Source organism: Cariama cristata, unplaced genomic scaffold (assembly GCF_000690535.1).
Source record: "Cariama cristata isolate BGI_N322 unplaced genomic scaffold, ASM69053v1 scaffold1011, whole genome shotgun sequence".
NCBI classification, from domain to species: domain Eukaryota; kingdom Metazoa; phylum Chordata; class Aves; order Cariamiformes; family Cariamidae; genus Cariama; species Cariama cristata.
The window spans coordinates 112,729-123,688 of NW_009600793.1; positions in this window are offsets into that span (position 1 = coordinate 112,729).

Genomic DNA, 10,960 nt, shown 5'->3' on the forward strand with positions numbered 1-10,960 from the left:
CTTCATCCAGTGCAATAAACTGCTAAGCCTGTAGGTCATAAACAAAAGAAATAGGTTAAATACTAAAATGGTTGTTTTAAACGAGGCACAGGGTCAGCATCACAGCCTTGCTTTTCCCGGAGCTCAGTGTGTGCCCTGGAGCAGGCGCTGGCAGAGCTCTGTTAATCCCAGCGAGGGCTCAAAGCAGGTGTTGGCCCTTGAAAAGAATCTGGGAAAACAAGGCCAAGGCAGGCTTCTTAAATGGTATCAAAGCAGCATTTGAACCAAAGTCCTGCTCTAAGTGTTATTAAATGTACTTACTGTCAGTTGTGGCTCGTTGCTCTGCCCCGTACCAGGAGGCTGGCAGGCTCCACTGGGCAGGATGGGCTCCTTCCAGGCTGGACCTCTGTGAGCAGATGGGGCAGGATGGGTTGGGCACCAGCTGGAGATACCCTCAGGTTTCCATAACCAAACCTGCTCCTCTGCCCTCAAACAAGCAAAGTACTGGTTCACAGCTCCATGTCCTCCACAGCTACTTTTCATGCTGGGATCAGAGAGGGAAAGTGGGCAGAGGATCAGGGCTTCACAGTCATGTTCCTTTAGAGCTGCAGAGTCTTTTATTCAGGCAATTAACTGAGAAGCAGAACCCAAAAATAGACAGATTTTACCCTTTCATATCTTTGTCGCTCTGATATTTTTTCCCCCCTCCCAAACAAACATTCGCTCTTACATGTGAACACCAGTATTTCCTTCAGTAAACTTCCAGCAGAGGTCTGAAATAGCTGTGTCTCTTCAGAAAGTCACATTACTTGAATAATTCCTGCTTCTGACAGGCATTGAGGAAACAGAAAGTTGTCTGTGACTAGAGTATCCCCTTTTCTGCAGTGAATAAAGCAGTACTTTGAAGAATAACAATCTTAAAAATCCATGGTTTTTATTGCTGCGCTTATGCTGCAGTTCATATTTCTACTGGAAATGACAACTTTGTGTTTAAGGAGTTGGCAGGCTGTATTTGTGTCAAGCAAATCAGTGTCATTGCAAGCTGTGTGGAGCAAGTAGGAAATGAAGCTCTAGGCCCCAGGGAAGTTGGCAAAGTTTGAATATATGTTGTGGAGTGGGAAAAGTGTTAAAAAATCATAACTGTTTTGCAAATCAAAATATCCAGAAAGGTTTCAGTTGAAAATGGATCCATTTTTTGATTGGAACATCCATCAAAGCCACTCACTCTTACCTGACTGAAGCTACGTGCTTAGAATCACAGAATCATTTAGGTTGGAAAAGACCTTTAAGATCATCGAGTCCAGCCATTAACCTAACCCTGCCAAGTCCACCACTGAACCACATCCCTAAGCACCACATCTACACGTCTTTTAAATGCCTCCAAGGACTCAATCACTTCCCTGGACAGCCTGTTTCAGTGCTTGACAACTCTTTTGGTGAAGAAATTTTTCCTGATACCCAATCTAAACCTCCCCTGGTGCAACTTGAGGCCATTTCCTCTTGTCCTCATGTTTGTTACTTGGGAGAAGAGACCGACCCCCACCTGGCTACACCCTCCTTTCAGGTCGTTGTAGAGAGCAATCAGGTCTCCCCTCAGCCTCCTTTTCTCCAGGCTGAACAACCCCACTTCCCTCAGCCGCTCCCCATCAGACTTGTGCTCCAGAGCCTTCAATTACAGCTTCAGGAAGCCACCACAAGGTTTTTGTTGTAGTGAGCAGGAGCCCTCCTGACACAGGCTTTTGGCTGTAAGATCTCCAGTATACGTGATGTGTGCAGCCACTTGAATTATTTTGGACCAAGCCTAAATCCCAGCAGCTATTCTGATTTTCTCTGTTTTGGGAATTTTATAACAGCTTGAAACATTTCTCCACAATCCTATGTTGTCAAGCACGCTGATCTGCTTTCTGGTTTATAAGCTTAAAATATCCTGTAGGTCTGTTTTTGTATTTCCTTGCGAGTCAGGCTGGAACCCCAAGCTTCTCTTTCCTTCTTTGTGGCTGTTATAACCAAAAAGAATTAAATTTTGCCCAGTCTAACAGCTGTGACCTTTTCAATCTCAAGTGCTTGTACTGAATTTCATCTGAGCTAGCAACTTTTCCTCCAGCATCCAGAAAAAACTCTTTGCCCTACAAATAACTGCCACAAATGCAAAAGCTGGTCACTAATCACACAGGAGAAAAGTCTGGCGCTTGCTGAGAGTCACTAAGATGGTGGCTTTCAACATGTGCGCTGCTGCAAAAGGATGCCCAGGAAGGAAGTTAGCTGGTATTTGTAACCAGCCTCCTCCACCACGGGGACGTCTGGGGCAGGGAGGTGATCTGATCAGTAGAGGCTGAGCAGCACTTAATTGGTTGCTATTGATCTTCCAGTACAGGCACCAGACACCGTGATCAAATGCCTGGCTGTTCAACCAAGATAAAAGGTGCCTACTTCTAATTTCATTTGCTAATAACGTGGCCATTTTGAGGCTCGTTGTGGTGGAGCAAATCCCCCTCCTCACCACATGGGAAGAAGGCGAGGACCTTTAGGAAGGTCCTTGCAGGAGTCCTTTTGCAGAAGAGCAAAACAGATCCAAACTAAAATCATTCAAACTATCTAAACAGTTATTTTTGCATCTTCCATCATCCTTTTTGTCCCTGGCTGATTCCTAGGACTTGGAAATGTAGTGCAATATAAAGAAATCACAATGTACTGTGCATCCAACAGTGACGTTTTTAAGGTAAAGAATTTAATAGGGTTACAAAATAACCCCTTTAATAGGGTTTAATAGGAAGGAGCTTCCTTAGAATGGGTTTCAGGGACTTGCCCAGGTGTCCGAACGTGCCTCAACTTGCACCCTGGTCTAGGAGAAAGATATTTTCTGCAGAGCTTGAATTGTACCAGGATAACTGGGAAGTGGACTGGAGAGAGAGAGGAAGCTGAACCAGTGTTTGGCTGGTGGGCAGTTAGTCTGGGTGGGGGGGAGCTGGAGGCAGCAGACACCCACTCTGTCCTAAGCGGGCTGGGACACTCTGTGTTTATGGTTTTTTGTGGTTTTGTAGCCTCACGCAGGAAAAAAGACTAGTTATTGTGCAAAGCATGCCATATGTTGTTGCATATGGCTGAAACATCTGCATATGTATCCAGGGATCTGATATATGTGAGGAACTTCTGTTACAAATCTAACAGTGAAGGAATTATCTTTTGGATTTTATTTTTTCTTTATCTCTAAGGCTGTTTGAGGGAAATCAGCCTCCTGGCTTTGTCTTCATGGGATTTCATGAAACCTGCAGGGACCAGTGCACATAGAAGGTACTGACAGTTGTTTGTCTAGGAGTTACCAATGCTCTAGCCATCCCTGGGGGTGTCTGAAGGTTGAATGAGTTGTCCAAAGCTCTTCCATAAACTACTGCTACCAAGCAAACAGCAGAAGAGTGAAACAGATGCAAACTAAAATTATACAAATGATCTAAACAGATATTTTTGCATGTTCCATCATCCTTTTTGTCCCTGCGTGATTCCTAGGACTTGGAAATGTAGTACAATATAAAGAAATCACAATGTACTGTGCTTCCAATGTTGACATTGTTAAGGTAAAGAATTTAATAGGTTTACAAAAATGAGCTGAACAGAAAAAACAAATCTGTAGTTACAGTAGTTCAGACAAAATCAGATAAAGAATACTGCTCCTCATGCTTAAAGGTGTTCACTGATAGCCCAGCTGCCTGGTTAATCCAATACATCCAGAAGCAGTGGCCACAGGAGATCTGTTCATCATATATGGAATTCCTTCTGTTTTCCCCAAAGTTACAGTGTCTCCATCAAGAAGTTTATAAAACACTGATTCTGTGTTGTGTTCATACAGCCCCTAACACAAAGGAATCTCCCAACATCGCAAATGTTATTAGAAAAAAGGGTGAGGGAAAATACCACAAATTAGTGAATAAAGTGATGTTTGTCTAGTTCCCCACTGAGCTAGGGGGATGGAGCTCCTGAGGAGCCCTGTCACAGGGATCTGAAGCATGAAGTGCTTCTGCTAGCCATACGCGAATGCAAAAAGATCCACCTCGTTAGTTGTACTTGTGGTGCAAAATTCTCAGTCTCATGTAAATTCCCCCAAACTTTTAAGCAGATGGGTTTTTTAGGCAGATGGTGGGAGTGGATAAGGGGTGAAGAAATGGAAGATCATCTGACAAAACAAACGGAGGAACTGATTGAACTAGTCCATAAATATAAATGTATTCCCAACAGCATTCAGTGTACCTCTTTTCATCATCCTACGGAGGGTGGGCTACTGATGGGTTAACGCAGATGGGAGGTGGGGGTAAGCGAGTCGTCTGGGTTTTGTTCATGACTTAGTTGTTCACTCCCTGAGGGAAGAATTTTTCACCTGCATCCTCCTGTCTCCCCTGTGCAAGAAAGGGGGATAATAATGCACATGGGTCTGATGGCAATGGCTAAAGGTCAGTGTTTGCAGGGTGCGTTCAGGCTGCAGGTGCTGAGGAGCTGCTGTCTGGCAGCATCATGACTAGCGGGTCAGGGCGGGTGATGTTCGTGTGCTCTGACCATGGCTGGCGTTTTTCTCTCCTTTCTATTTGTGTAGCACGTTTAAAGGCCTTACTGGAATATATAATTTGTATTACCATTGCAAATAGGATGCTATCACATAGAGGAGGATCTCCTTGTATTTCAGATTTAAAGTTGGTGCATTTTGTTTGCATTTCAGGCACCCTGCGGCCACAGCCAGGACATACCCCAGTGGCACAGCTGGTGGGTCCTACAGCCTGCACCTTACTATTCCTGGCACCACAGGAGAGTCTAATGTGTGCTGTTACCTGCAGGGCAGAGAAAAAGGTTGGTCTGAACAACCCTTGAGTGTCTATAACACCTCTATGTTCTCTGAGAATTGCAATGATACCTTTTACTTAAACTGTGACAGAGCCCCTATGACCCAATTTCCTCATGATTTGCAAGACTGAGCTTTGAAAAGCTGAGGATGTGCAGACTAAAGGACAGAATTATTAACTAAGAAGGCTTAATGAGGAGACATGAGGAGATGACTCCATCTTGCCTGTTTGCCAGGTGATACCCTAGCATCTTAGAAATATGGTGCAGGTGTGTAGACAGAGAGGGAAGGAGTCACCCTGGAGCAAACTAGGAGTGGGGATGCTATCGGTAGAGGTGAGGGTCTGGACACATCAGTCCTGAGGTAGGGCACAGCCTCACAAGGGAGCTTAAATGATAATCCGAGGTGGATGGAGCTTTACTGTTAACTGCAACCTTAACCCTCTTTCATTTTCAGCTCTTTGTAGCTGTTGTTGCACAACTGCTTTGAAACACTCTTTGAAATAGTCTTGCTAAAGCTTGCCAAGCAGCAACGCTGGCTGTAGGCTGGCCAGCAGAACTGACAAGCCCACCTTTGGGCTTGCACTTCTCCAGTGTCTGTGGGACTGCCACTGAGCTGGGTGCGTGCCCCAGGATGGAGCGGCTGTGGGGAGCTGAGCTGGGTGGGCAGCGGTGCTGCCTTCCCTGGGCACAGCCCATGGGAAGCACGGAGAGCTGGGAGAACCTACACGCTGGAGGAGATGCTCCAAATCCCAGGCAGAAGCCTGTGAATCTTGGTTGTTTTCAGCTGTGATGTGACACCACTGAGGAGCTTTGTGGGTTTTAACCCCTTCAACTCATGGTTTTGCTCTTGCTGCAGGGAATTGCGTGCTATGCTGCGGACTCAGGCAGGGCGAGGGGGCAGCAAGGAGATTGGAGGCATTGCCAGGCACTCCTGAAATTAGCCCCTTAGGAAACATCCCCCCTCCACACATACAAGTCCCTACTCAGATGGAAGCAGTAGTAGGAAGACGGGGTTACTTGCTCCCACCTACAAGTAGGTGAAAAGCTGGTGAAGAGCTGGTGGTACCCAAGGGCAAAAGTGTGTTTCTGCTTCGTGCCTGCTGCCAGCCCTTGGCGAGGCGGCTGCCGAGCCCACCTCCTCCGCAGCGGTGTTGCAATAAGTCTTTAAGGCAGGTGCTTGATGTGCCATTTTAATGCTCCGGCAGAGTTCCTTCAGTATTATGCTTGATGGGGAAATGATTGAACATATTTCAGCATATCAAAGAGTTGACTGCCTGTCCAGGCATTGCTCACAAACCTCTCCAACTAACAGGATTGTTTCAAGACAGCTATAATTAGGTGTAATAACTGCAATCATAATTAAAGCTCTTCATAATGGGGATATGTGCTTCTTAATTCAGTATTAAAATGGTCTATTTCAATATTGAACCAACACTTCAGAGAAATCAATGAAACATATGTTGTAAAACTATTTGATTTGTGGATGGTCTTGGGTGAAAACTGTTAAAAAATGAGAGAAAAGAGCCCAGACTGAAGTCCTGTGCTTCAAAATAACACAAGGTAAGAAATAATATATCATCAATTTATTCAGTATTGCTTGCAACCTGCTGTTACATGTCAGAGATAACAGAACATATGATTCCTATAAAAGGTTTCTTGGATGGCAAAAATTCCTAGATACTACTTGAATTATCATGTGCCAATATTGTGGAAGGTGTCATCTAATTAAACCAGAATTTTTAAGTACCAGACAGCATGAAGGCCAGTAATAAGAGAGCAAGATCTGTCTGTATTACAGATGGGATGTGCAGCTCTAATAGTATGGCTTTAGGCAATATTTAATTGAGTAGTTAAATTATCTTTTCCAGACAGGAAAATAAATTACTGCTCATCTCCAATTTATTTTAGCTTCTCCACATTCTGTTTCCTGAGGGAGTGGTGAGGGAGTGTGGGATATCCCCAAATATGCCCGAGATGATTTATTAACTCCCCATTCAAGGAGAATGACTTAAATGCAAGTGGCAGTTGGTGTATATGTAGCAGTGGCTGTATTCTCCTCTTTTCTTTTAAAGGATGTGCTGCTGATCATGGTGGTGGGATCACAGAAATCCACCTATACGCTTACATGTGTGTGTATGGTTTTATATATATTTTTTTTAAATGCAGGAGAGACAATTGCTGGTTCAGCATCCTGTAACCAAATCCGGAGCACCTGTCCCACTGGGGCCATGCAGTTTGCCCGAGAAGCTTTTCCAAGCTCTGGGATGGCCTGAAAATCTTCACTTTGACTCACAGCTTTTCGTAGCATGGGATTATTTGGGGAAATTGCGTCGAATTCCAGATTGTTATTCCTCAGGTTGCCCAAACTCAGCCAAAAAGCACACAGAAATGCATGATACTCTGTGTGGTGAATGGGAGAAGAACTTAAAATATTGTGAAATTTCAGTTAATTAAGTATTGGATCCCCACAATAACAGATCTCCAGGCTGGATGAACTTTTTCCATAGTGAAGTGTCTGCATGCAAGCATAGACACATGCGGATGTACTGGCTTTTATGCTTTATGGTGGCTACTGGAGCACAGCTGGTATTTGATCTGGCATGAAATCTTCTGCCACAAGTCACCACCACCACCACCAGGTCACTCCTTGGAAAGTCTTGAGCAGATCTGAGTTGGCTGGTTAGGTTGCTACCAGGCTGCTGGTTTGTGCCGTGTGGCTGTGATGGTTTTGATTGAGTGCTCTGAGCCTAAAAATGGATTTCTCACATCTTGCAAAACCACAGCCTGCCCGAATCCCCCACAACTTCTGAATATTTGAGAAGGTAACAACAGGCCTGTGTGCATGGCAGAGTGCTGGCTACAGTCTGCCCGTTTCCAAACAAAGTCACAGTTTGCTTTCCAGTTGGCCAGTTCCCAGCCATGGGTCTCGGCTGCGGGATGGATGAAATAACCACGTTCTCCTTGTGTGGCCTGAAATCCTGGTGGGAAGAGGAGAGTGAAGTAGCTTTTAAAGCACTTTGGGAGGAAAGGCTTTGTATTAGTGCAGGATGATTTTCTTGTTATTGGAGTATTATTACATCTGAGAGTAACTTAAGGGACTAGAGAAAATGGCTTTTAAAATTACAGGTGGTTTATTTTTCCCCTTGGTAAAAGTTTTTTCTAACAAAGTTAATAAAAGATTGCTTTAATGAATATGGATGCTTTTGTCATATCGCCCACAAACTCCATGGACTATAGAAGATGTCTTCAGGGGAAAATGCTAACTGGAAAAGCAGACGATGCAAAGCTGACACCTCTGAAATGTTTCTCTCCAGACATGTTAAGCAGAGAGTGGTTCCAGGCTGTAGAAATACAGCATGGTTGGCATGAGGCTGGGAAAACTCCTGTGCTAGATCTGAGTTTTCACCTGCGCCAACCCATTTAGCAATTGCAGATATAAGCTCAGCAACAGCCAAGCTGCTTCCCATTTGCCCAGAGGTGTTTAATGTTGTGCAGACACAGGTGCATGGCAAGGGGCAATGAAAATCCACTTATCCACAGAAAGGATGGGGCCCTGGGTTTGGTGGAAGTCCCAGTGTACACTTTAACGCTGCAAATCTTCTCCATGGGCAGGAGCATTCCCTCCTCTTCTCTCCCACTCTGGCAACCTGCTCTTCTGCCTTTAACCTTGACCTTGCTTTCTTTTAACCAAAGAGACTTCAACAGCTCTGTGGTCCATCCCGTGAGGAACAGGTTTGCTTTGCTTTGCTCAGTTCTTCTTTCACTGCCCTGTGGGTATTTGATAGAGATGGAGCAGACTGATCCTTGAGCATGTGTGAAAGGCAGCGATCCTGGCCACCAGACATGGCCAGCCGTCTGACCTGGGACCTCTGGGTAGGAAGGGGTAAAAAACCAGCCTCTCCAGATGATGGGTTTCAGGGCAGTGGCTTCATTATCCTTTCAGAGTCCAACTGCAAGGGCATGGCTCCCTGGGAAAGAATGGTTTTATCTGCTACAGGGAATTTCCCTCTGCCAGTGCCAGTACGTATGGAGCTGGGAGTTAGCCCTTCCACCTGTGATGGAAAGGATGCATGTTCCCGTAATGGCAATTTCATTTTTAAAGTGAGTGAGCATAGATGCTTCCTAAGTTGCCTGGAACATGAATTTAATACACAGAGCTTCTGAAAGGATTTTACTAGCCAACTCCTTTTCAATAAGCCTATCTTTCTTAGAGCAATCTAAGTTTAAGCCTTAGAAGCAGCCAGCCCTGAGGCACTGCTCTGTGGCAGGATCAATGCTTTAAGGGGTGACTGCACAGTAAGGACGTAAGGTTTATTCTGCACCCAGGGCTATATATCAGCAGTCAATTTAATCCCCAAGTATATTTTACTGCGTGTCCCTGCACATCCATAAATGATGTTCCATATTGGCATTGCAGAAACACTAGATACTCATGATTTCTACATTTTCTTTAATTAAAATGTATTTAAAGCCTGAGTACAGTTCAACATTGGATTGTAGTGATTTGTTGCTTGCAGTGGTGAGCACTCATTGCCTTTCAGCTCTTGTGCATGCTCCCTGGCTGCAACATAAGAATTGTTTTATTTTCCTGGGTTTGAATCTGATGGCTGAAATGTGGGAGTTTTTAATAAAAAAACCTCTTTTGCTATGTAAGCCTTGACTTCAAAGGTGCTTTTCTCTGCCTTTCAGATCCTTCCTTTAGGGTGGACTACCCTGCCATGAACTCTGCAATAGACTGCTCATTAGAAAGATATCCTGATAGTAATGGATGGAGACATCTGTTTCAGCTCCTGTGCTCTCTGCCCAGGCTGCTCCAAAGGCTGATGGATTTGGGAGAAGCTTAGATCCAATTTCATTTTTGTAGTGAACGAAGTCTGCTGGAAAGGTAGAGTTTACTCCCCTCCATCAGTCACAGATGAAAGTTGAATGGGGTTGTGGTTAAGCAGGTGTGGGAGAGCTGTTCCCTGCAGGAACCTTGGGGACCAAAGTGGGCTGCAGGAGTAAAAATAGCAAGGTAACTGGTGACATTTTCCCCTCCGTAAACAAGCCCTGCAGAATGGCATCAGATGCTAAAGGTCCCCTGAGCTACCTGGCTTCCCCAAGCAAGTCCCAAAAGCACTGCAAAGTGTGAGTTGCCGGGGTCTGGCTATGGGTGCTTCCTTCAATGAGTTCTGTGTCACCTGGGCAATGCCAGCATGCTGCTGTGGAGGTGAGTTATTTTAGACATCCAGTTCAGGGGCTCTACTGGAGATATCGGCTTGTAGAAGTCAAGCTGAGTGGGGGGCTGTTGCTGCCAACATAGCTGTGCTTCTGCACTAGAGCTGTGCTGAAGAGCTCTTAGTCACCCAACAGAGAAGTATCACCTAGGCTCCAGTCTCTCACCTCTTGTGTGCAAGACCATGAGAAAAGCAGCCACATGTGCACTTCCTGTTACGTCACGTGGATTTTGTGAACCCAAAACCTGCAGAACTGGAGGTGCTGACTGTGAGGGACGCACAGGTTGGCCATGCCAGCAGGCTTCCACCTGCTGCTTTGGTCCTCTGATCCCCTCCTCCCTGCTGCTCCAGGACCTGCTGGGGTGAATGGTGAAACCACTGGTACGTTTCCATGGATACCTCTTTGTAATGCTACTTTTTGGGTAACATTCTTTCAAGGTTGACCTTTTCCAAGCTGTGATGCTCGATGGTAGCCGTTATAAAGAGTTTTTGCTAGTACCTGCTCACACCAGAGCAGGCAAGGTCTGGGCACTTGCTGTTCCGTGTCCTTTCAGGGAAATGTTGATGTGGCACAATGAGGTGCTGTGGCAAGAAATGTGAGCTTCCACAAACTGAGGTTCATACTCTTTCAGAGGTATTTTAACCCAGAAGGAACATTGAATTTACACTTAGACTGCTTCTGGCATCTCAGCTAGTTCATTGAGAAATAGCAGTCACACTCCTGCTGTGGCATGATGACTCTTCCAGGGTCACCATCATGCCTGAGTCTCAGCATCTCAAAGTATGAAAAGTGTACTTGTCGTCAAGGGAAACTAGCTGCTCTTTGTGATCCAGACAGGATTCAGATCCCTGGGCTGCTCAAGGATAAGATGAATGAAAGTCGTGGACCTTTATGCTAGTGCTCATGTCCACACTGGGGCTCCCTGGAGGGCAATGGC